The following is a 27,422-nucleotide window of genomic DNA, read 5'->3' as shown; positions in this document are numbered from 1 at the left end:
ATTGTGGCATTGTGATATTTATCTATCCTTTCCCAATGGTTCATACCATTCTGTTTGCTTTGACTGCCGCTGCACATTGCGCAGCTGTTTTCAGAGAACTATCCACAATGACTTCAAGATCTCTTTCTTGAGTGGCAACAGCTAATTTAGACCCCATCATTATGCATGTGTAGTTGGGATTTTGTTTTCCAATGTGCATTACTTTGCATTTATCAACACTGAATTTCATTGGCCATTTTGTTGCCCAGTTTTGTGAGATCCTTTTGTATTTCTTTGCTGTTTGCTTTGGACTTAACTATCTTGAGTAATTTTGTATCATCTGCAAATTTTGCCACCTCACCTTTTTGCCAGATCATTTATGAATATGTTGAAGAGCACTACAGATCCCTGGGGGACACCGCGATTTACCTCTCGCCATTCTGAAAATTGATCATTTCTCCCTACCCTTTGTTTTCTGTCTTTTAACCAGTTACTGATCTATGAGAAGGACCTTCCCTCTTACCCACTTCTGCTTATTTTGCTTAAGAGCCTTTGGTGAGGGACCTTGTCAAAGGCTTTCTCAAAATCCAAATACACTATATTCACTGGATCACCTTTGTCCATGTTAGTTGGCCATCTCAAAGAATTCTAATAGATTGGTAAAGCATGTTACCCCTTTACAAAAGCTGACTCTTCCCCAACAAATCATGTGCATCTATGTGTCCGATAGAACAATAAAGAGCAGAATTTTCAACCAATTTGCCTGGTACTGACGTTAAGCTTACTGACCTGTAATTGCCAAGATTGCCTCTGGAACCTTTTTAAAAAATTGGTGTCACATTAGCTATCCTCCAGTCATCTGGTTCAGAAGCTGATTTAAGTGATAGGTTACATACCACACTTAGTAGTTCTGCAATTTCCTATTACAGTTCCTTCAGAATGCTTGGGTGATTATCTTCTGGTCCTGGTGACTAATTACCGTTTAATTTACCCATTTGTTCCAAAACCTCCTCTACTGACATGTCAATCTGGGAGAGTTCCTCAGATTTGTCACCTACAAAGAATAACTCAGGTGTGGGAATCTCCCTCTCATCCTCTGCAGTGAAGACCGATGCAAAGAATTAATTTAGCTTCTCCACCCAGAATTTACATTTAAATCCCACTAAGGCAAAACTACCACTAAAAACACAGCTAAAAGCTGTTTCCCCCACTTTTGTAGCCAGATCAGAATCTGGCCCTCATTCTCTATCCCCATTGAACCCAGTTGCCTTATAGCAACAACCTGTAGGCTGCACGTAGCCCATCATGGTAATCTGCTGGCAGGCCACGAGACAGTTGGTTTAAATTGGCATGGCCGCCCACAGCTCCCAGTGGCTGCGGTTCACCATTCCGGGCCAACGGGAGTTGCGGGAAGCATCGTCCAGCATGTCCCTGCAGCCTGCGCTGCTTCCTGCAGCTCCCATTGGCCAGGAACAGTGAACCGCAGCCACTGGGAGCTGCGGGCGGCCAATGTAAACAAACTGTCTTGCAGCCCGCCAGCCGATTACCCTGACGGGCCGCCGGTTGCCCACCACTGCCTTACAGACCCTGTGAGCTTTCCACTTGGTGTAAAGTGATCAACGAAATAAACTACTTAAGATGCATTTTTCAACTTCTAAATTTCTGCCTCTTTGAGGGATACAAATAATTAGCTGGCATGCTCTTCAGCTTTCTCTAAAATCTTATTCGGTGGCAGGGACAGCCTGTTCAATGTTGAAAACTCCTTGCTCACTTGTTATTAAGCACATTATGCTCTCATTCGCCTGCATAACTCCCATTAATGCTAATGGAAATTGTGTGTGCGCGCCACTAGAAGCAAAAATATACCCCTAAGTGATTTCCTTGATGCAATCCAGGAATCCAATCCCATGTCGAAAATAAATGCTCTTATTTCACTTTGTACTTTTAAAGTTGACTGAGCCTCATTTCAAAAAATAGCTTGTGAGACAAATCCAATTTAACCTCAAGAGGCCCAATCCTGAGCTAGTCTCTGGGGACCAAGTAGTGCCAAAGGCAGCAGAAATGCTTTTTCTGCAGTGCCGGTGGTCAGAACAGAGAAGACCCCACACAGAGGAGCTCTATATGCCCATGCACCACACAAATGTGAACTCCACAGTGGGAAAAAGCAAGAGAATGCTAACAGGGATCGCACAGATCCACATTGTTCTCCCTTTCCACCAAAAAAGGAACAGCAGCTAAGCAGCAGGCCACTTCCACTAATCCCTCTCAGCCTAATCTAAGCATTAGTTGGCAGCAGGCTGGCAGCACAGGTGCTCCAGGTAGGAATATCCAGTTATGTTGTGTTAATTCACAGCTCCCTGCAAACAGTCCTTTCACTTTGCTTTGTGCCTTGCATAAGGTTTGTATTCATAGCCCCAAAACTTTTCAATACGGAGGGGGGGGGTCCTAAAAACCAAGGATATTAAGTAAAAAGAGAAAGAAGAAACACCTTATCCTCTTAAATATTTTCACCATTTAGTAACAGAGTAGATCTCCGGAGCTAATCAGTTATCTACTTCCAACAAACGTTCCACACTCTCCTCTCTGAAAATAATGTGTTTTCTTTTGTACTGATATTCAAATATGACAGGTTTGCCTAGTGGCATGGGGGAGATTCTTAAAGGCACAAATGGGAGTTTGGTGCCCATTTCCCATTCAAAATCTCCCCCTTGTGTTTACGGTGACCAGATTTTCAAAGGAAAAACCAGGACACCTGTCATGGCGGCACACAGAAGATGGGGGCCAGAGAGGCATGCACCAGTGAGTTGGCAATTAGGTGAGGGAGAGGGAAAGTGTGCCCACTTCTCTCTCTCCTCTTCAGCCAAGCAACACCTCCACCGCTCCTTCCTCACTACACAGTGGATTTGATGCGGGGGAGGAGGGAGGGAGGTGGAAAGGAAAGAAGGCCGGCAGCTTGAAGAATCATGTGTAGGGGATGCTGTCTGGGAGGCCTCCGAATTCACAAAATCCTGGGCAGAAATACTGCAACCAGTCAGGAAGACCTCAACATTCCTGTTTTTCAGAGACATGGTCGCTATTATCTAGTGGCATGATGTTTACAGTCACATGGAGTTATGAAGGCAAGTCTGTAAAGTAAAAGGACAAGAGTGTGTGTGAGAGGGGGAAGGGGAAAGAGGAAAAGTCTTAGGCTCTTGACAGAAATGCGGATGACCTCTCCACTTCCAAGAACAATACTGAATCTTACTGGATGTTTTAAGAGCTTGTCTACACTTTAAAGTTATATCAAATTATGTTTTTCTGTGTTAACTAATCAGGAACAACCGCTCTGAGCACAAGGAATCTATACTGTTTAATTACGCTGACTTAAGATACTTCAATTTTGATTCATTGTACTCACATAGCGATGCATTTTCTCCACAGCATCCTGAGTAGGCACCCCATGATGCAATGTTCCTCCCACTATGCTGTACGCATTCTGGGATTTTTCTCACTGCACATTGTGGGATACCGACTAGAAGCCACTGGAATTCTGGGAGTTGGGAGTCAAATGAAAAAATTCCATGATTCCTCCCCTTTCATCGCAACATACATCTGGCTATTGTGACCCACCACCATTTTCAAACTGCAGGCAGGCAGCATGGAGGAAACACTGCTGAGCACTGCAATGCTGAGTTATTAATAGAAAGAGGCTCCTGCATGTGTACTGGCAGTCATGCAGCCAGATAGCTTTGGATGACTTGAGAGAGAGCCATGGGGATGCCATAGCAATACAGGCACAAGAGGAGAAGGACATCGAACAGTTACTTCTGCATGAACTTTTCCTGAAGCAGTTTCACTGGGTAAGCCACCGCTTCTGGACTCAGCCAGCTAGCACAGACTGATGGGACATATAGTACTGCTGACCTGGGATGACCAGCTGTGGCAGCCGAACTTCAGGATGACAAAGCCACTGCCCTACAGATCTGGGCAGAGCTCACTCCAAGCAGCAATGGTGGAACACCTACATGAGAACACCCCTCAGTGTGGTAAAGCTATCGCTATCTGAAAACTCACCACTCCCAACTGTTACAGTCAGTAGCTAACCAGTTTGGTATTTGCAGATCAACTGTCAGGAAGATTGTCATGCAGGGGTGTGCTACTATCAGGAAAGTGCTGTTCCTCGGGTCATAAACCCTGTCAACGCACAGGACGTTACTGACAGATTTTCACAATTGCAGTCCCCAAATTGTATTGGGGCCATTGATGGGCCCCATGTGGCTATTCTTTGCCCCCCACACCAAGACTCAGAATTCATAAACGAAAAGGATATTTTTCTCCATGGCGCCGTGAGGCCTGGCTGACCACCCTGGATGGGTCACCATTATCAACCTGGGGTGGTCAGAACAGGTTCATGATGCCAGGATCTTTAGAAACACTGGTCTGTTTTCTGCCATGAAAAATGGAACTTTTGCTCCCACTATGGACATTAAGGGTGTTGTAGTTCCTCCTGTCACTCTGGGACACCAGCTTACCCTTTGCTTCCTTGTCTTATGAAGTCTTTTACTGGATACTTGGCTAGGAGAAAGGACTTGTTTAACTATCCTCTGAGTAACTAGCAGGACAATAGAATTTGCATTTGGAAGACTGAAGGGTAGGTGGAGATGCCTCATGACAAGGCTGGAGGTTACTGAGCAATGTCTGCCTCATATGGTAGCTGCTTAGGGTGGTATACACAACCTCTGTGGCAGCAAGGGAGAGAGTGTTTCACCCATGGGTGTCAGGAGAAGATGGACAGATTTAACACGTTATGAATACCTACAGAGGCAGCCTCTCCTAAATGCTGCAATTGGTTAGAGACACAGGATCAGGGGTGCTTCAGCCTCAAAGCAGGCACTCAGAGTATTGTTGGAAAACCATATATGCTTTTGCATTAGGATTTCATGATGCTTTTATGAAGTTTTTCAACTGATTTCTTGACATGTTTAATGCTTGGTGTAAGGATGTTTTTATGCTTTGAGCAACAATTTTATGAACATTTTAATAAATAATAAATCAAGTTGTAAATAAGAAAAAATTTACTGAACGTAAGACAGTACAAAGTTAAAAAAGTGCAAAATTACAAACCAATAAAGTGCAGAGTGAAGACACTGGCACTGATAAGGTCACAAACTTGTGTACGTCGGGGAAGAGAACGTCAAAAATGTCCTCTGGGTCTTTGGGTATGGAATGGCGATAGAAGGGCCTGTTGCTTGCAGTTGTGGGAATTAAAGGAGGTCTCTCCTAGTATCCACTGTTTTTCTTGTCTTGTGGTGTGCACTGGTGAGGGAAAGGCCTGTTCCTTGGAATTGCTCCCAGCACACAGCACTCTCAAAAGGCTTCAGGACACTGCTAAGTTGCAGTACTGTCCGTGAACACAGTGCCACTGGCTCCAGAAGGCCTGCCTGCTTCTGCATCATCTACAGAAGTCCTTTGTTTTGTCAGTGTGCTCCCTTTACAGCCTCTCAGACTGTTCCCTGTCTCCTCTCCCTCCTCTGCATCATGTAGAAGGAAACCTTCCCTTCATTTTTCTGTCTTCTTATCCCTCTCCTGTGATGTGGCCTTGAGGCCACCAACCATGTCCTACCTTGTTTTCTCTCACTTTCCCTGGAGATTTACCAAGTGTTCAGTCACTGACAACAGTTGTGTCCATGGAGGCTGAAGAAGGTCAGGTGTTATGGGAGAGGGGAGAACAACAGGACGACGACAGAGAAACAGCACCAGTAGTTATTGTCCCAATTCTAGTCTTCATGACAATAAAGATAAAATTTTGCTTTTTCTGCAATTTAGGAATTCCTTCCCCATGGGCTCTTCTGAGTGCAGTGAGCCTGTAAATGGTAAGACTCTTTCCAACTTTCTTCCCCCTTCATACAGGAGCCCTGTACACAGACTGGTACAGTTGGTGGAGAGGCAGACGGGGGCAATTACATGTGTACCTCTTCAGGATGTCCTTACACTGTAAATGTTACCCTGAGGTGTGTTCCCAAAAGACAGGGAGATGGCGAGAGACCCCCTAACTCACATCAGTCCAACATGGAAGCACCCTGACAGTAGCCAGGAACAGAGTTGTTTAAATCCCCCTGTACAACTATATTGTAATATAGCACATAATACTTCTGGAAGAAGTATCCTCCCCAGTACTGGGCCTCCATCTGGGATTTGGAGGTCTCTGACACTGTCCTGCTTCATCATTTTGCAGGTTGAAGAGATCCTAGCAGTCCACGGCAATCTCTTCCTGCTTAAAGTCCTGGGTCAGCATCTCCAGAGGTGTCCTTGGTGAAATCCACAACATGCTGATGTTCAGTGGTAGCCTCTTTTGAAAAAATATGGTCCAGATCCTTATAGCGGGCACAGACCATGCGAGCTCTCCCAGAGGTCCTGTTTTTGTCCCCGATATTTTTACAACCCTGCCAGAGCTCCCTTCCTTTGTTGCACCATTGGATTGGATCCAGGAGTGAGCGCTCTGATTAATTTGTTTCTATGTGCTCTCATGTATCTTAGCATTCCAGTGACAGTTGTTCAGGTGAGATGGACTGTCGCCTCTCTCTCCACTCCCCAGAGGGCAAGGAAGTTCATGACCTCAGCGCTAGACTATCTAGAAGCACGGGGATTCGCTGCTATAAGTGGGATGCAACTCCTGGTGTGCAAACTTGCCAAGAGCTGGAATCACAAAGTGCCACATCTGGTTGCAAGCCAGCATAAAACAGGGAGGAGACAACCAATCAAGATGACCCGGGAGCAAGAAAGGGCACAGATAAATAGATACTCTGACTCACGTGGACAGCAAAGCAATATGTGATAGCAGTGAGAGGACTTGCAGAGTCAGAACAGTTGATTTGAAATGGAGATGTGTCCACACCTAACTTCTTGTAGCAAAACTCATCCCAAATGTCAGTAAACTCAATTCCAAAGTGGATTACTTAACTCAGGACAAGGGATCGAAAGATTCAAAACAAACTATGTATGGACATGAGGCAATTTATCCTTTAAAAAAAACACAAGTTAACCCAAACCAGCTTTCAAATGTAGACAAACCCCAAGTTTCAAATTAGCAAATCCTATGAAGTTTGTTCAGATCCTGAATGGTCAGGGACTGGCAATAGCACATAGGCAGCTTATCTTCCATGATACGGATTTGAATGTGGCCAGGTTGGTAATTACCTTTATATTTGATTTTTTAAAAAACTATTTCATTGTTTGGTGGCCTATATGTAAATAAAACAAAAAAAAGCTGGTGGCCTCAGTCCAATTCCTACGTGGATGGCTGTCTATTAGGGCTGTTAATTAATTTCAGTTAAGACCTGCGATTTAACTGAAAACAAAATTAACATGTTCATTTTGTTAAAATGGCAATAATCGCATACCTCTGGGCGGCGAGGGAGGAATCGGCTGCAGAGTGACCTGACAAGTGTCTGGCAAGGCATAGTGACCCAATCCACCACCAGAGGGTGGGAAGAAGAGAGGAAGTGGAAGTGGCTCTCATCCCGACTCTGGCACAGAGGTAGGGATCCTGACCCCACCATGCCCCATTGCCCCCAGCCAGCCCCTCACTCCAGGTATTGACACCTCCCCCTGTGTGCTGTGCTCCATTGCCGTTAGCTGGCCCCTCATTCCAGGGACTGACCCCTACCCCCACACCAAGCCTCATTGCTCCCAGCCAGCCCCTTACTCCAGGGACTTCCCCCTCCATCCCCTACACTGTGCCCATTACCCCTGACTGGCCCCTCGCTCTGGGGACCGACCCCCTCCCCCGCACCAAAGATCACAGGTAGTAGTTTTACTAGTTTTCATAGCTTATTGTGGTTATGCTAAAAATTTTACATATACAGAAGTCAGGAAGTTCAAAGTAAGGGTTTTCATAGCAGCTGTGATGCCCTTTATGTTTATGTAATATTACCACCATATCAAATGGTCAAAGAAAAAGCAAATACAGTAAAACAATCCAAGAATACAGACTGAGTAAAAAGTGAAAAGCATGGATGACAGTGGCACCTAATCAAGCTATTTGTCTAGTCTAGGTTTGCTCAGATGACTCCATGTGATGACTCCAGTAGAATTATATTGTAGTTATAGTTCATAATTCAGTTCTTCTGTTCTTAATATGCCATGCCTCCAGGGACTTTTTCTTTTGTCAGAGAGAACTGCCCTTGCAAGGGAATGGACTAAATGACCAAACAGGGGGCCCTTTATATTTTATGTTGTTCTGACTGTAAGTGTATTTGATACCATTTCTTTGTCGGATTAACAGATTTTAAAGTAGAAGGATAATTTACCAGTTTTCTCCGTATAATACTTGAGTCACACTTAATTGCTTTAGAGACGGAAGACATTTCTGATGAGATAGTTCACAATTAATCTCAATATCTTCCAAACTAGAGATTTTTCTCATCCCAGAGAAGACATGATAACACATTTGAAACACAGTTTTCCTATATGCATCTTATAATCGTGGCAGTATATGAATTAAATTCACAACAGGAAATATATAATTTTATATTAAACACTTTAAATGATGAATTGTGATATGCTGTACATTAGCAAAGAAATCTGCAATTTATACACTACATTTATTACCATATATCAAATATTGGCTTCTCAATTTATAGAACTTCAAGGGCCCGCTCATCTGAAGGGATCCCACCTACCTCAGTAAAAAAAATTTAACAGGAGTTAAAAGGAGTTTAATCACACTGTTTAACAGTGCAATTAAAACTGATGAATCTCAACTAATTTTTTTAATCTCGCCATTAATTGTGATTCTTTTTTTTTTAAATTGCTTGACAGCCCCAATGTTTATATCTCAAAAAAATCACCAAAACTGACCCCAATAGTTACCCTTGTATACAGTCTCAGCAGAGGCTCCAAGGAACTAATGTGGAAACTGGACTACACATTTGGTACATAGAAGATTGAACAACACTGGAGGGGCAGAATGCGAAACGTTTGCTCTGCTACTCTATTGCCCGAGCTGTACCAGTTTTGTAACTAGTGAGTGGACTTTGTTTCCAAGGCTTTTAATCCTTAAAGGGGAACCACATCCCGACCTACTGAGACAGAAAACTGGAGGGTCACCACAAATGGAGTTAGACGGGAAATGTAAAGAAAAGGAGGAGGTGGAAGGCTCCTAGAGGAACCATTTCCTTGCAAAAAAACTTCTTTAATTTACTGTGGGTTTGGTTAAAAAAAAAAAAGTGGAACTTCCATGCTATGGGCCATGACCCCCCGGTTTTAAAACTAGCTCTCCACACAGGAACAATTTCACATACACAGCCTATAGTGCCCCTCTCCTACAACCTGTACATGTGCTTTTCTCCATCAATACATCTCTGATGAGCCTAAAAAAGAAGCCCAATTAATATTTAATCAACAAATACAGATTCAGTGTTAACATTGAGGTTTGAGTCCTAGGAAACAATAACTGATGATTCAATTTGCTTTTTATAGAGAAATATTATCTAATGTAGATGCCATCTCCCCCTCAAACCATAAAACTAGTTGTCCATTAACCAATGGTAAAAAGCAAACAAAACCCTTCCAAAGCATCAGCTGCAAGATTACAGAACCATTGCTCTGTGTAAACTGAAAGAAATGATTCAACTATCTGGATAAAATATACTGCAGTGCAAGCTGAACAAACAATTAAAAATACTATCAATTATAAAAATATTAAATTTCCCATGCTTCATGTTGTGCTGCTCAGTCACCTAAAAGCCATTTATTATGAAAAGAACATAATAAATAGCTATTTAACAATAGAGTCAATATGTTCCAATCAAACTACAGCACTTAAACAACCTAATACAGGAAGAAGGCTTGGTGGGGACAGCTTTCCTTAGTTTACACGAGACAAATCGTCAACCTCTAGAACCCTGGTTCAAATTCAGCTTAGATCAGAAGCTACTAAACATAATTACCATCTTACGACCAATAGGTGGCCTACATGAAAAGTGTTGGGGTGGTCTCAGTCTAGTTCCTTGCAGACATGTGTCAGCATCATACACAAAAACCTTCCGTAATTGGCACTGATTAATACCGAGACAGTCAGACCAAACTGGGAGGATACCGAGACTCAACTCTATAGTTGTGGTAGGTCACAGACAACGAGCAGCAGTTAGTTCTGTTCAAATAAGAGAAGATTCTGGTCACGCAGATTTGAAGTACTGCTGCCCCAGTTCTATGCCTTTGCCCTTGCTCCCCCACATTCTTTCACACTCAGTGGTCTGAGTTAAACTACAGCTTTGCTTGTCTTTAGGGATGAGGAAGCATTGCATTTTACGTGCACTGCCATGACCCCATGCCAAATAATTGCTCAGATCTCTGGGTTTTAAAATCATGAACCTTAGTGAAAGGCTAAAGCTGGAGCATACCTAAATCTAACATTAATTGGATGTTCTTTGCTCTTGTTTCACTCCACCCAGAGCCACAGAACCTCACAGATAAAGGCAGATCACTAGAGTTGGAGTGGGGAGCGGAAGCCGCAGGAGACCGGGAATGAGCAGACATCAGGCATAACCATGTGTGACAGCCAGAGAACCAGACTCATAAGTGGGGAGGGAGCCAGCTGGGCCCCATGTATTATACCTTGCAAAGCCCAGGAGAAACTATTTGTAAGTGTCCACTGCTCATGCAGTTTCCATTAAGAAGCTGTAGGCTCTGCAGCAGATTTGTGCTTTCACACTCTGTACCCCAAACTTTTTAGTTTTGCAAATCAGAAGTGAAAGATATTTGGCACTAAAGCTTTTCTGAAGAAGGATTTTACAATTTCAAAGTCTGTGGCCAAGAACAAAGCTTTCACAGTGCCCTAAATTTTCTTATTTAAAAACACAGATTAATATTACTTTTATAACTCTAACCCAGCCCTGCTTTTCCTGTTGAATGAAAGATATGACTACAGCAATAAAGTAGCAAAAGTACTTTACATCCTGGACAAACTATGTTGTCTGACCATCATATTTTAGGTAGCAATTTTCACTGATTGAAATCTGGATTGTGCAGGATGCAAGGTCTTCTATAGATTGGCTTGATCATTCCAGGAAATATTTGGCATGACGCTTTACGTACAGAATTCTTTAAATATCAGTTGTGAAAGATCTTCATAAAAGGTTTTATCTCCACTGTTAGTGCTAGTGTTGTAAACCTTTCTCAGCAAAGATCGCTGGTGTTAATTGTGAAACATACATAATTTTCCAACAAGCTTATAGTTTGATAACCGCTGACAAGAGTTTAACATTTAGGAACCCAAACTAGAAAACCACGTGCATATGCTTAACTTTAAATTCACAAACAGTCACAGTGAAATCAATGGGACTATTTGATGCTTAAAGTTAAGCATGTGAGCAAGTATCCGTATGACTGAGTAAGATTTTTAAACAAAGCGGAGAAAAATATAACTAATACTTGTTTAGAAGGAGGAGGCTCTTTATTTCATCATATACAAATCTTTAACAAGTTTTCTGTTCAGTAATGCAATCTTTTCTTTGTACCAAGAAGAAATAATTTATATTTATTTTGGCACTTAATGTCATGAAGGGTAGTGATTCGGGGCTATGGGGGGTGGGGGGGAGGGCGAGGGTTGGGTTTTCTGTGAAGGGGGTTCATTTTTTTTCTTACTGTGTTTGATTGTATTAATTATTACAGCCTGCTAGATAACTCTTGTGAAGCAAGGATAAAAGAGTATAATTAACAAGAGAAGCAGCAGTGTTAGCACAATAGCAAGCAGATGTACCTATTGAAGGATAAAAATAATTACTTGAGAAGTAAAGTCAAAGTACTTTTGTGATAAGCTTTTTTTTTTTTTTGCCTTTTGTTTGCTTCTGTACTGTGCATACCAGTATGATGTGCTAGGTTTTCATTTAGAATCCCTCCCCCCTACTACCTCCTTTCCACATAAGTCCTGGAATTTTGTCAAATGTTTTTAATGGTCTCTTTAAAAATGTTCTAAGTTCTGGAAGACCATTAATTTGGGCTGAATATTATTTTTTCCTCATCTTAAAGATCATTTTTTAAGGGAGAAAAGCTCTCTCAGTTTAGTAAGGCCGCAGGCTTTTGCCCATCAAGGTGCTGTATCACTCACAGTGTGTATCGCCTTCACCCACAAGACACTACCACTGGCGTGTCTTACATTAGACTTTTTCCTTCTGAATACCCCCTTGTCACTACCACCAGTGAAGTTTCACTGGCAATAGCAACCCTGGGAACACTAGGGTAGACCAGCCATCAGTATTTTAACATGGTTTAAACACACTGCTTAAAATGGTGCCATCTGCTGGTGGCTTTGCTAACATTAACATTCCCCTAGTAGAACTACTCTGGCGGTAGAAAAGTCAGAAACTTCAAGGAGAAAATAAAGTCTACTATAGACAAGACCTGTGTGGGTAACAAAACTAGCAAGTTAACGAGGCCTTGTCTATACCAGGCTTTATTTTTCCTTTAGAATTCCCTATTTGTGGAAGCTTCAGTACAGACAAGGTGCTGACATTTGCCAGTATTTTTAACGACCATGTTGTCTTGACCTCACTATGGGCAGGTTTAGATACTCTTGGTAGTCCATCGATCTGATGATGACAAATCTGTGCAGATCATCTATTGTTGGTCTCATGATGTGCCCTCTGATGACTGTACAAGCCAGTTCTAGAGGTGCACATTTTACTGCAGATGGCGCATGGGAAGTTCGGGGTCAGTGGATTGTGCGCTGCTGATGGTCTGTGACGTCGTTCGCGTGCCTCTTGTAGACGCCGGCAGCGGTCTTCCTCAAAGGCGATGCAGGTATTTCTGACTGCTGCACGCCACTGTGTTCTGTCACTGGCGGCGTCCTCAAGGTCCCTAGGTTTGATACTGCTGTACTGCAGATTGGCTTTGATGGTGTCCTTGTAACGCAGGCTTAGATAACACTCTGGCTAAAACAACAACTGCCTATCAACACTAGTGCTTCCACAATCTCCACTATATACCAGGGGTAGCAACAGTGGAAATTTTGAAGAAAAAAAAAAAAAGTCTAAAGTAGACAGAGACAAATGGAAGTGTGGTTGGCACCCTTCCCTTCTCCACAACCAAATCATCGCTTAAGTAACACACTTGGCCTACAACAGTTTAAACCCTAAGATTTCAGTTTGCCCTCAAACCTTGGGTCTCAGGATTTGGTTCCAAGGCTTTCAAACCTATATTTTTGTGGGCTGGCTGTTTTTTTATGTCACAAACCACTCTTTCAAAGCAGTCATGAAAAGTCACCAGCCAGATGCAACCTATGCTCACCTGCCCCTTGCTAGGATGATTCATAATGGAAAAAATGAATGATATTTTTCTCATCCACCAAAAACTATTGGCCAAGTCCAATTTTGTAGAGCTGCTGTAAACAGCATTTACATCTTAGCAAAAGGCATAGGTGACCATGGTCACTGGACAAGCCACATTGAGAATGTTCAATCAGGGGAAACTGTAAAGAATAGGGCAGATGATCCCTCAAACTGGTGGTTTATTCTAATAACTAAATTTATCTAGCCAGTAAAAAAACCCCAAAAAAACCTGTTTCTGCAATACCTTACTGGTTAGTAAGAAGCTAAAATATGGCTCCCCTTAAGCAATCCAGCCTTTGGCTCCCACCCGGACAGCCAAGTCTAACATAGTGAGGATTACTTAAAATCTTATTCAACATATATGAAATTCTACTAAACCCAAGAGATCAGACACATTGCCCATGAAGTCAATGAATATTTTGAATCTGACCTAAATACACATTTACAGCCAATTCTTAACTAAACTAAGATGTATTAAAAAAGAAGACCATTATACATACAGATATGAATAAAGTTCTCAGGTTAGATTCATAGCAGAGATGACGAGCTCCCGATTTGTAAAAGTCCTCCCAGAATCAGTTCAATAGGTTATAGTCCAATAGGCAGTCCATGTGCAGAGTTTGTTCAAATTCTTCCACGAGAAATTGCAGGGATAATCCAGGACATACCTGGAGACCTCAGTCTTGTGGCTTGAACTTTCCCTAACAAAGTTTAAGCAGGAAGGATCAGGCCTGAGACTTTTTTTTTTTTTTTTAAATATACACTTCTACCTCGATATAATGCTGTCCTTGGGAGCCAAAAAAAATCTTACTGTGTTATAGGTGAAACCGCGTTAAATCGAACTTGCTTTGATCCACCTGAGTGTGCAGCCCCCACCCCAGAGCACTGCTTTACCGCGTTATATCTGAGTTCGTGTTATGTCGGGTCGCGTTATATGGAGGTAGAAGTGTAGTTCCCAAGCAGGCTGAGAAGCCTCTTGTCACAGCAGGACCTCCTCCCAAGGAAGAATAGGTAATATACTTTGTTACTTTGAAGTAAATCTCTATTTCCTAGGCATACATCGATTACTAGTTGCATTGATTAGCATAAGGGAATTAATCATTCAGACAGTTCATAGGTAGTTTACAAACTTCTAAGAGAAATAAAGACAATGATATTATTACACCTCAAGTTTCATCCAAATGTTAATACCCCTTTTGATCTCTGAATCAACAGAACATAGAAATGAAACCTTACAGACAGGAACTAAAGTTTAGCATGTACAAGCTAATTAGATCACATTGTTAAACTTCTTATAAGACAGAGGTAAACACAGACAAATACAATTAGTCTATCATTTGAGTCTCTAACAACACAGGCATAAATTTTAAAGAATTTAGTCTACTTAATATGGCTTTGATAACCATCTACAAGGAATGGACCTGTTTACTATTTCAATACTTTTCTACTTTTCCTTAAAGGTTGATTTTGGGCCACTTAGCCTGCTGATCGCTTAACCCTTGCTGGTTCAGTGTGGCAGCATATACATAGCAAGGTTAAAGAGAGAAAGTCAATTTTTTTTTAAATAAATAAATAAATCAATCACACTTCTGTCTGAAATTGGCTTTTACTTCCTATCGTTGTAGGTAAGACCAAAGTTTACTATAGCTGAAATATTCTCTCTCTTTCAGGTTCCTCCCCCTCCCTTTTACATTTGATAGATCTTTGTGTCTAGCTCCTTTCTCCTGTATAGTTAAGGTCTGATTATGCTCCCATTGAAGTCAATAGCAATATTCTTACTGCTGGGAAGACAATGGCAGCAGGAGTAATACCTTATTAATATCCATACCATTGTAACACCCAAAGGCATTGGAGTTGTTTGAACAGGAAACTAAACAAAAACTTAATAGGAGACAGTGCCTTCCCCAAAATGCTTGCATCCAAATTTAGAGAAAATGCAAACAGGTGTGCGTGGCAGCCAATAGAGAAGAACAGAAAGATCACAAGGTTGCATAGATCAGTTATGTGCACATGGATGGCAGGTGGAGCCCCCCTTAGGAGAGGCTAGTCACCAGCTCCGCCCCTTCTGCCCGCACCCCTCCTCCCCCTCACCCCAAGCCTCAAGACCCTCTGCCCCACCCCCACAGCTGGAGCCACGAGCCAGCCCTCCCTCCCCACTCCCAGAGGAGTCCTGAGTGCTCCCCACCCACTCGGCCAGAGGAGTCCCAGGCTTTTGATATGCCCCATTCAGGTTCCGGGGCAGCTGAGGAGATGGTATTTGAGATGAACCCAGAAAGCTGAACAACATATATTGCCTCCTCAGCCTCCCTAGAACCTGCATGGACCATAATAAAGCAAAAACTTTCCCCACAACCAGGGGTCCGGTGGCAGTGGCGGTGCCTGGCCTATTATACCTGCCGCCCATGTGTGCTCTGCCTCCTTCCCTCCAACTGAAGATATTTTAACTTATTTTTTTAAAATGACTAGATTTCAAGCTGACTGCACCCTTCTAATTCATGCTGATCTCTTCATGATGGGAAGTGATAAAGATCTTTAAAATGTCTCAGAAATATAATATTCAGCATTTTGTAACTTTACAGAAACATGAAAAAGATAAAAATTGGTTTACATTGGCACATCTGAGTGGTTCTGGTTTGGTGAAGAGGGGCTTTTTACCTCCCAGACTAATGATCCCTCTTACCACCCCCACACGCACTCAAAGATTATATCAAAGACACCCTGGCAAGAATGGATGGGACTAGTCAGCCAGTGCAACTCTTCAGTTGATGTTCATGAGCAACACAATTGCAACCTTTCTAGTTTTAGACCACAAGGTGTGACATCTATGATCTTTTTCTATACTTACTTTTTTTTAAACCAAACTCATGGCCCCTTTGAGTGGGAGGCATGGCACATGCTTCTCTCAACCCCGCCCAACCTGTAACACTGAGCAGTATCAGAAGAGCTGCTGAGAACACCCATTAGGAAGGGAGATGCCACTCCAACAGACATGACAGCTGTGGGGCCATGGGAGAAAGGAGAGTAGAAAATTCTCTCCCACTCCTTCCAGTGCTAACAGCCCGAAGGAGAGTTCCCTCATGCTACAGTTCCCATCAGGGTGATACAAAGGGTGTGATTTGGTTGGACAAACAAGTATGGATTTATAGGGTGATGTCCTGTTTTTAAAGGGAAAGTCCCATTTTTTTTTTAACTTTTTCTTATATAAGCGCCAGTTACCCCCCCCCCACCCCCGTCCTGGTTTTTCACAGTGGCTATCTGGTAACCCTAGATTTACTATACTTTTTACCCACCTCAGATGATGATTCTAAATTCTGAATAAAAACCTCTCCCTTCTCTTCCTCTCATTAGAGGCCTCTACACCATTTCTAGCAGACCCAAGACGAGACCAGGATTTTGCAGAGAACTGAATTTTAATTTTTTTTGTCTATATATCTACATCTAAGTAGAGTTGATATTTGAACACTACCTCTATCAGAGTTTCTGCATCAAGGTCATGTTTTGTTTTATTAGAAGAAAGTTTGGCTTGACCTTGTTTGGTTTAAAAAAGGAACAAAGTGAGGTACTCATTATTTTATAGGTACCATCCGGCTTAGTGGATCTGTACTTCGTTTATCGGTGGGCTTGGCGTGGAATGTGTATCATGTACTGCTGCTGATTTAGTAAAAATAATAATAATAATAATAATAATAGTAATAAAAATTAAGTTTGCAGAATGAGTTGAATTAAACAAGCTGAATCCATCCATTAGTCAGGACAGGAAATAAGGACAGTCTCAGCTGGTTTTTTTTTGTTTGTTTGTTTTTTTTTAACTAGAGCTATTGCAGCATAAGATCTTGAGCAAAACAAACTTGACAGTACTATCTAGCAAAGTCGTGTGTTAAATTCTTGTAGATGGGATTTTATATTATAACGTATAGAAATTGAACTTCGCCTTCAAAAATTATTTTTCTAAATGTCATGTTTGCACTAAAGTTGTCAGGAGACATAGTACACAGACTAATAAATAGATCTGAAACCTATCACAATTAGAGTTTACCAATAGGACCAGTTGCCCTACGCTTTGCATATGTACGTAGAAACCTACTTTAACAGTAATTAATCAGAATTTTTAAATGAGCTTATTTTTCTAAGTAAATTTAGTGCCCATAACGTGAACAGCACTTGCAGTGACTAGCCACGCTGCAGGCCCGTATTGCGCAAACTTGCTTACAAAACCTGACAACAGAATTCAGTCCTGACCTGCAGCAACCTCGCTATTCCAATCCTAGTTCTCTGTTTACTAGAGATGGCTGATCGCAAAGTGAACAAAATGGAGACTACTAAAAAACCCAATGTACTTTCACTTTAGACACACTCCAGGATTTGAAACTAGGTTTCACAAGGTGAAAGGCTAGTTCACTAACCCACTGTGTCACCTAGACTCCAGCAAGTGGACTTTTACACGACTAGCCTTACCATCACACTTGGTGAGCCCACGTTCTCTCGTTCTCTAGTCACAAACCTTCATATTCACTGCAACACAAAACAATCAAACATGAACTCATGAGAGGCAACAGAGTTATTGCCCTTGTTCTTAGTAGCCTGGAACTCCTGAGTTCTAATTCAAGCACTGACTCATGATGAGGCTCATGAAGTTACACCTCTACCTCAATATAACGCTGTCCTTGGGAGCCAAAAAATCTTACCGCGTTATAGGTGAAACCGTGTTATATTGAACTTGCTTTGATCCACCGGAGTGCGCAGCCCCGCCCCCCCCGGAGCACTGCTTTACCGCTTTATATCCAAATTCATGTTATATCGGGTGGCGTTATATCGAGGTAGTGGTGTATTTAGGGCTTGTAATGACTGAGATGTTGTGCCCTCAACTCCCTTTGACTTATATTGGGCTCTTATCTTCTCCATGTCTCGGTTTACCTATGTGTGAACTGAAGATAATACTTCCCTACCTGTGCCGTGAGGATTGGAAATGTTATCAAGTATATTAAAAATGAAAAGTGATATAGAAATGCTAAGCAGTGCTATCATAAAACATGAAAAAAGGGAGAAGTAAAAGAATATCCAGTGTAAAACTGACTCAAGTTTGTTCCCTGTAATTTAACTTTAGCAAGCAAAATTAAACACCCCATATTAAATAATGCATTTGCATACAAAGAAAATGAAAGGGTACCCCTAGCACAACACCTATAATTTTATCAGACACTGTTACAGAACAGAGACTTTTGTTCCATTTTGCAACAAGGTTTGTTTTGGTTTTTTTTTAAATGCAGGAAAGTAAAACGTTTATAAAAAAAAGAGCAACTATAAATATTTAGGAAAAAGCCACTTTTGTTTCTCAGCATGGAAACCACCAAAATAAACGATCCTTTCTGCTGTTTCTATATAACAAGAGAGAAGGGCATATACTGTGACCTGGCCAGAGTCTGAGAAAGTTTGATTTTTTAGCTCTAGGATCTTCACCCTCTAAATCTTTCTAACAGTTATCAGAGCTAAGCTTCTCAAAGTGGATCCCTTATCCTAACATGTTTATCTTCATGTGTCGCATGTAATTAGGGAATGGCCGCAGGGATATCTTAGAGAAAAAAAACGAAGCAAGCATCCGTAACCTATTTATTGTTTGAATGACTTTCATGCTCATGAAAAAGGTGTCAGCTTGAAAGTCCTGGAGAATTAAATCTGGATGCACAGACTAGATGCAGTAATGCAAGACTCCATGAGACACAACATGCTTAAGCTGTGACCTAGAGGGACCAAACTTTATGAGCAAAAGAGCAATAACGGTTTCCATGCCTATTCAGTTCTTGGCTTCTCTGACACTGAGCCAACAAAGCTGTCAAATGAGGTAGTGATGATGGCTTTGTTTACTAGAAAACTAAACTTACACCACCAGCTCATTTGAAATAGGCCAGAGTCTAAAACATTATCTAAGGAGGAGGGATAGCTCAGTGGTTTGAGCATTGGCCTGCTAAACCCAGGGTTGTGAGTTCAATCATTGAGGGAGCCACTTAGGGATCGGGGGCAAATATTAGTACTTAGTCCTGCTAGTGAAGGCAGGGGGCTGAACTCGATGACCTTTCAATGTCCCTTCCAGGTCTAGGAGATCAGTATATCTCCTATTAATTATTATTATAAGACTTTTAAACACCAGGAGCGCAATGCCAGATCCAGGAGTCCCTCTGTGTGCAGAACACCCTCAAAAGACACTGAAGTTCTACCTGCTCATGGAAGACCTGCAGGCCTGGACCCCTGGGCTGAATGTGCAGCAACCTAGAATCTTTCCTCTCTATCTGGAACCCATTCCAATCTCCCAGTTTTTAAACTCTCGTCTCACCCTTCAGGCCAGCCAGGGCAATGAATATTATGGAGCAGCACACCTCAGCCCTTGAGGCAGGAATGGAGCCTTGCATTGTTCAATAACAATCCTTTTGGCTAATTAAAGAAATAACCATCTATGAATGCCAAAGGCAGTCCAGTCCAATTCTCCTGATGCAGGTTGACTTCTCTATAGGACAATTCTGCCTGTTATCCTGTCCATCCCATTTGAGTTCTGGCTATGGCTACACTTGCACTTCAAAGCGAAGCGCTAAGTGTAGTCAAAGCGCCAGCGCTGGGAGAGAGCTCTCCCAGCGCTGTCCGTACTCCACCTCCCTGTGGGGAATAACGTACAGTGCTGGGAACTGCGCTCCCAGCGCTGGGGCTTTGACCACACTGGCGCTTTGCAGCGCCATAATTTGCAGCGCTGGAGAGGGTGTGTTTTCACACCCTGCTGCAGCGCTGCAAATTTGCAAGTGTAGCCATGGCCTATGTCAAACTCCTTGAGGCAGGGACGAAACCTCCCCCAATTCGCCATCCTCACTCATATTGAGCATTATCTTACTCAGTGAGGAGTCCAAAGGAAATCAATGGGACTTCTCCCCGGCTAAGATATTACTAAGGTGGCATCATTCAGCCCTACATATGTTTTCGCTATCAGAACTTATGGCACTGTATTTACCCAATAAAGGAGATGGGGCAGAAGAACAAGAGAATTGAGGGAATGCATCCCTACCTAGAAAGGACATACACCCAAACCTCAAGATCAAAAGATTCTGAGCATCCAAAATGATTCTGAATGGCCACTAAGTGCTGTACAGTATTAGTGCTTAGGTTAACATATACTTATCCCAAGTCACGTGGCCTAACTGCACACACAGTGAACTTTCCTATTAGAGCAACAAAGAATCCTGTGGCAACAAAGAATCCTTCTTCCGAAGAAGTGGGTATTCACCCACGAAAGCTCATGCTGCAAAACGTCTGTTAGTCTATAAGGTGCCACAGGATTCTTTGTTGCTTTTACAGATCCAGACTAACACGGCTACCCCTCTGATACTTTCCTATTAGAGGTTTCACATCTTTCATCAGACTGGTTTTGCTTGAGCAAACTGATAATACTAAAAAGGGGAGAGGAAAATGGAACATGCTGTGCTACCTTTTTCCAGGCCTGCTCTAGGGAGCAGCAGAGAGCAACATGCGGTCCACGGAGCCTCACTGAGCGGCCCGCCGGGGGATTCTAAATCCCCCCCACACAGCGCTCTGTGGGAAGCCCAGAGCCCTTTAAATCCCAGCCATGGCCAGGAGTCAAAGGGCTCTAGGCTGCCCGCAGCCGCGGGGAGCCCAGAGCCCTTTAAATACCAGCCGCGGCTGGAAATCAAAGGGTTCTGGGCTGCCCGCAGCCACGGGGAGCCCTTTAAATCTCAGCCGCGGCCGGGAATCAAAGGGCTCTGCCCTGCCCTCAGCTCCGGGGAGCCCTGAGCCCTTTAAATCTCAGCCGCGGCCGGCAGGACCAGCTTTAAGAAGTGCGGGGCCCAATTCAAACATTTTTGGCAGGGCCCCGGCAGGGATGACTAAAAAAAAAAAAAAAAGGTAAAAAAAAGCCTTTCATTTCTTAGCAACTGGTTCCCTATTAAAAAGTTCTGATTTAAGGGATGTACCACAGTATGTATTTTTTGTACCAATAGGGTTACCATACGTCCGTATTTTCCTCCCGGATGGCGATTTAAGAACCAAAAAGCCTGACATGTCCGGGAAAATACGGATGTATGTTAACTCTACCTAAAGTTCTTTTTTAAAAAGATGGGCCTGAACTAGAAATGAGCTCTGTTTCACATGTGTGGGTCCCTGCCACTCCCTGGGGGTGTGCTAGGGTGACCAGATGTCCCAATTTTATAGGGACAGTCCCGATTTTTGGGTCTTTTTCTTATATAGGCACCTATTACACCCCACCCCCTGTCCCGATTTTTCACACTTGCTGTCTGGTCACCCTACGGTGTGCACATGCGTGGGTCCCAGCTGAACTCTGCACACCTGCTTCAATGAGGGGGGCAGAGAGACTGCCATGGGAACTGCAGGGTACCAGTGGACATGGGGCTGGCTGGAGGTACGGTCTGGCTGCAGGCAGGGCAAGGGGTGCGGGGCTGGCTGGAGACAGGGGGTGTGGGGTGGGCTGGCTGGCTTCAGGGGTGTGTGGCAGCGGTTGGCAGGGCTGGAGACAGAGGAGTGTGGGACTGGCTGGCTTCAGGCAGGGGGTGCGGGGCTGGTGCGGGCAGGGCAGGGAGTGCGGCAGGGGCTGGCTGGAGACGGGCTGGCTGTGGGCAGGGGGTGCGGGGCTGGCTGCAGACAGGAGCTGGTGAAGGCAGAGCAAGGGGTGCGGGGCTGGTGCGGGCAGAGGGTGCAGCAGGGGCTGGCTACAGGCAGGGGGTGAAGGTGCAGGGGGTACAGCCCACCCTGTACGGTGAGTGCCCCCTCCTCCTCCCTCCCCCACCGGGGTAGCAGCAGCAGCAGCCTGGGGCTCGGAGGCTATTTAAAGGGCCTGGGGCTCCCCTGCTTCTACCGCCCCGGCCCTTTAAATAGCCGCGGGAGCCCTGGGGAAGCAGTGTGGCTTCGGTGGCTATTTAAAGGGCCAGGGCGGTAGAAGCAACGGGAGCCCCGGACTTTTAAAACAGCCCTCAGAGCCCGGCAGCCCTACCCCAGGGCTCCAGCAGTGGGGCTCTGGTGACAATTTAAAGGGCCTGGGGATCCAGTCCCTGCTGGGATCCCCAGGCCCTTTAAATTGCCCCCAGGGAAGCTGGGCCACTCCAGTACAGTGCACCGGCTCTTGCCAGTACGTCGTATTGGGGCTTGGGTGCGGGGCCCTCTTAAGGGCGGGGCCTGATTCAGGGGAATTGGTTGAATTGGCCTAAAGCCGGCCCTGGCGGCCGGGATTCAAAGGGCTCTGGGCTGCCTGCAGAGATTCCCGGCTGCGGCTGAGATTTAAAGGGCTCAGGGCTCCCCGCCGCTGTGACCAGCCCACAGCCCTTTGAATCCTGGCCGCGGCTCCAGCAGACGGGCTGGGGCTGGGATTTAAAGGGCTCGGGCTCCCCTCAGCGGCAGGCCCTCTGGGCCCTTTAAATCCCTGCCCCAGCCCCGGAAAGCTCCGGGTTCCCCCAGGCACCGGAGCCCCGGGCCCTTTAATTTGCCCCTGAGGGCTCCCAGCCACCTCTTCAGCTGGGAGCCCCTGGTTGATTTAAAATCAAGTATCACCTCCCCACCCCCAACCTTCCTTTTTGGCCCACAGCTGTTTTGGTGGGGCAGCGCTGGGGAAGGAGGGTTTGTTTCTGCAGGGGTGGGCAGTGCTGGAGCGGGGTGTTTTCGAGGGGGCGGCAGGTGCTGGGGGGGTGTTTCCGTGGGGCCGGGGGGTTTCGGCCCTCAGCTGTTTTCTTTGGAGTAATGTGGCCCTCACCGCTTTACGAGTTGTGCAGGCCTTCCCTAGAGGATCAGGTCTTTGTAAATACTGCAAGGACCTCAGATACATCTGTGATGGGTGTGGTATAAAGACAAAGAATCACTTCAGATATTTGAGAAAATAAGTAACTGAAAGCAAGGATTTAACAAAGAAATGCCTTCCTACTGTTAACTCCAGCATCACTCCTCTGATCATATCCAACATACAATTATGAATCATCTCCCAACAGCAAGCTATCTAGCCCAGGGGGAAGAATATGCACGTCATGTTCTATTTCTCAATAGCTCTGACAACAATGAACAGAAACATGCCTTCTAGGTTATCACTTGTAGAGACAAGGGTTAAAAAAAAGTTAACATTGTAACATTAAACACAACTCAAGATTTCAGGTTAACACACAGCTTTAAGATTCTCCCATCCCCTGAGTATCTTAACACTGAAATCCAGTCCCCAAACAAAAAAACCAAACACTTACTTGCTAGGATAACATGCAAAAAGAGAAGCAACCGCTTCTATAAATCTTTTGTACCACTGTCCTCTACAAGTTTACTTAACGGGGGACGGGGAGTTGACTGGCATGATCATGATCAGTAGGTTTTATGTAGGTAATTTTAAAAACTGAAACTATCAAATCTTTTTGCTTAATAAAATGCAATGCAAGTATAAAATGTAATGAATGCAAGTATTCATTCTTTCCATTGATTTGAATGGAATTAGATCAGCCCACTGGAAGGATTTTGTACGTGTATGTTCGCCAAATAATAAGAAAAAGTTAAGGGCTCCAGTTTCCCAGGCAGTGTTTTGTCCACTGTTATGCTACTCCCCATGTGAGATCCCAAGTTTCATCCCTGTGACCATTACGAAATTAAACAGGAGCAGCCTGAAGCTAGAGATGTGGTCATCAAAAGCAGTGACAAAAATTGCTGACAAGTATTTACAGCTGTTAGGGTGCTCTGATAAATAACAGAAAGTCTGAAGCCCTGATCATAAGAGTGCAAATTTAGAACTACTCCTCTTCAGTCTGTTGAAGTTGTTACAATATTCCTGTATCCTTGATGGGAGCAGAGACTAACACTTTCTCTCTGATTACAGAAAGTCAGCCTCACAAGCAGCAGCTATAATTTCTATTTTACATCACCAACTCTTCTACTCTTTAAGCATCCACGTCTCGAAATTTTAAAAACCTGGGCAATTTTTAGAAGCCTCCACTGGTTGAGCCCATTTAATTAAATGTCCTTCAAATCACACCCCTGGCACAGACCCAGCAGCAAGCACTGACTAAGCACTGACTCCTGGATACACCCATGAGACAAAGCAAACGAACAAAATGCCTTGCCAGAGCTGGCGATGGATGTAATAAACAAAAAACTGTTCTAATCCCTCCTGCCTCACGGACTTTATTTTGAAATAAAATCTAAAGAACCTAGTTTTGGATCCCAAACATCTTGTAGCTTTCAAAACCAGATTTTTTTTCCAGCTGAAACATTCAGTTCCTTTATCATTTTGCAGATAAGAACTGGCATTTGTGTACGGTTACTATTACATCATTACAACTATTATGTAGTTTGCCATGCCATACACTCAAAAAAAAATAATCAAGAAATGCCACAATTAAGGTCAAAGTATTTCACAAATTAACTGAAAAGGAAAATAAAGAGTAAAACGGAAGAATACTGCACTAAAAAGAGATTCTGCTATTAAGCTCTATCAGGAGTAAATAATAAACTAAGCGAGGATGTAACTAGTGCCCCTAAGACCAGCCAGGTTGGATAATAAATTATTAAATGTAAATCTTAATATGTCTTGGAACATACGCTTTATTTAAAAAATAGGACCGATAGCAAGGCTAAGTTAATATCGCTGTTGAAATCAATTACTTCTGCTCAGCCACAGAATGTGTTCTATTTTTACATTTGCAGCTTCTGCTGAAAACAGCGGACAGACTCCTATTAACAACAACGAGAGCTGGATCAGGCCCTAGATGCAGTATTATTAAAAGGAGGAGTGATAGTGATCCTTTTATTTAGTGGCCTATATTCTATTATACAAGACTGTGTTACCTTTTCTTCGAAAACCCTTCATACCACATTGTTTGCGATATACCTTTGCTCTTTGGCAGAGGCATAGCCCTAAGGCTAAAAAAAAGTGTCTTTTTTTAATCCCACAAAATTCTGTCCAGCTTTTATTGACAAACTGTTAAAAATCATAATTTCCCTTCTCTCAGATGTGTTTCTCGGGAAACCGTCACAGTATTGCCAACCCCAAGAATTCAAAATTCACGAGCGAGGCCTCAAAAAACATGAGTTTTTTTGTTTTTTTTAAAATAGTAAGCATTGTTTTTTTTTTTATTTCCTTTCTGGTTTCTATGCCTTTAGGGTACAGCCGGGTCATATTTTCAATCTTTTCTACACAATCACGAGGAATAGAAACTTATCTTTTTAAAGGGAAGCTGAGATTCTCTCATATTCCCATCATTCCAGTAGCTATGGCATCATGAAAACACACCAAATAGTGTAAGACATGTGAAAAAACCATGAGAACAAAAAACAGTGGAAGATGAACATCCTGAGGATGCACTGAGCAGCAGCAGCAAAAGCACCACCACCACCACCACACATTATACTGAGAACAGGGAGTTGCTGGAGCAACTACAAACTACAAACCAATGGCCTACACCCCTCTCTCAGGGTACCAAATAGGTCAAAAGGAGAGAGCAGATTAGGCTTCCCCACCCCCACTGACCCAGTGGTCCATTGCCTCTGGAATAACAGCCTTCTCCTGCTGCCAGTGAATGTCATTAGTCCTGTTGCCCAAGTGTTAGCTAACTGTGCTGCAGTACAGAAGATTCACAATTCAAAATACAGATGAACACTAGAGGGGTTGTCACAGTTACACATAACAGGTAGGGGGGAGGAGAGGGGGCAACCATTTTCCTTTAAAAATGAAGGGAATGATACCAAAAAAAATCTAAATTAAAACATTATGATTTGGTTTACCATGCCAAACACTCCAAAATCAGAATTAAGATTACCAGTGCAACTTTAATGCAAACCACCTTTTGTACAGGCATTTGATTATGCTTGGCAGAACTCAAATTTATTTATTTTTAATAATTTTGATGGATAACATCAATGTTCATTTTTAAGCATTTTTTAAAAAATGTGATTTAAAATGTTTACAGTTGTGGAAAATTGGGGGAAGGATCAGATAATTATTTAACAACAGTAGATGCTGAGATTCAAAAAGAAAGCTTTGTAACTGTTAAAACAATATTGTCAACATCAAATGTCAAAATATATAAAAGACAAATCCACAAATCAAGACTTGAATAAGTTCCCAAACAGTCAAAGTAAGAAAAATGTTACCTGTAAATTTTGTATTTTTTTTTCATCGGTTTGTGTGTATACAGTGAAATTGAGGTTTACCACCATTTAGCAATAAAAATCTAATCCTTCCAAGCCTAATTATGTTACAGTCTTTAACTAAATAATCACATACTCTTATTTCTACAGGACATCTGTCTAATTTGGTGCACAGGATGGATGCAAGAAATGAGGGAATTAAGGTTGCAAAGGCAACCCTAAATCTGTCATTTCCCAATTTTTGAGTGTTTTACTTTGCAATCTGAATAATGTTCTTTAAATACAAATAATAATTATATTTGAAAAAATGTGTATTATAGTAATACCTTAAGGCTCCTCTGAGGTTGCAGCCCCATTGTGCTAGGCACAAACACAGAGTGAGAGAGAATCATTGCCCCACAGAGCTTACAGACGAGACTAACAAAAAGTAGGAGGGAAAATATTAGCCCAATTTAATACAGAGAACTGAGGCACAGTGAGTGACTTGCCACAGAGTATGTTTGTGACAGAGTTGGAAATTAAACCCAGATATCCTGAATCCCAGTCAGGTACTTGAACCACAAGATCATCCTCTCTCTCATGTAGCACTGGATACTGCACAATAACAAAAATAGACAATTAAAAACAAATACCATCCTCATCAGATAGCCAAATGCTCAATACTGCTTTAGCCTGATGGTTACCTTCATTAGTGACAGATATTGGCACCCTACGGTTTTAAAGTTACTTCTACAACCAGAGCAGACATATGCCTGGATGCTGTCCAGGTTTTTTATTAAGTGGATTTGATGTCTTGCAGGCTGGATTCCAATCTCAAACCATTAGATGAAGCAAGAGGATGAGAGGGGCAGAGCCCGTCTTTATCCTTTAAAGTGTATGTCTTAACAGATTAAATAATTTTGTCTCACCCCAGGTTTCAATTTTAATTTAATCTAAATGCATACGTCTGGTATGAAAAGCAACTCTCCATGGAAACAGGAACAGAGGGGTTGACAAAAAAGGGAGCCATGTTGCTCC

General features: G+C 43.0%; 1 protein-coding gene across 7 annotated transcripts in view; it reads right to left on the bottom strand.

Annotated features, from left to right (window-relative positions):
* EHBP1 (EH domain binding protein 1) overlaps positions 1–27,422 on the bottom strand; it is a 330,844-nt gene that overhangs the window by 275,635 nt on the left and 27,787 nt on the right. Inside the window, exon 1 of one of the 7 annotated variants that reach the window (XM_039528963.1) lies at positions 8,221–8,225. The exons of the other annotated variants lie outside the window; for them this stretch is intronic. The gene's annotated coding sequence lies outside the window, so the exon portion shown is untranslated. Of the gene's footprint in view, positions 1–8,220; positions 8,226–27,422 lie in introns of those variants that run through there. 7 annotated transcript variants of the gene reach the window in all.

Source organism: Mauremys reevesii, linkage group 3, assembly GCF_016161935.1.
Source record: "Mauremys reevesii isolate NIE-2019 linkage group 3, ASM1616193v1, whole genome shotgun sequence".
Taxonomy (NCBI): Eukaryota; Metazoa; Chordata; order Testudines; family Geoemydidae; genus Mauremys; species Mauremys reevesii.
The sequence above is the reverse complement of the archived record's forward strand: the minus strand, read 5'-3'. Positions and strand labels throughout refer to the sequence as shown.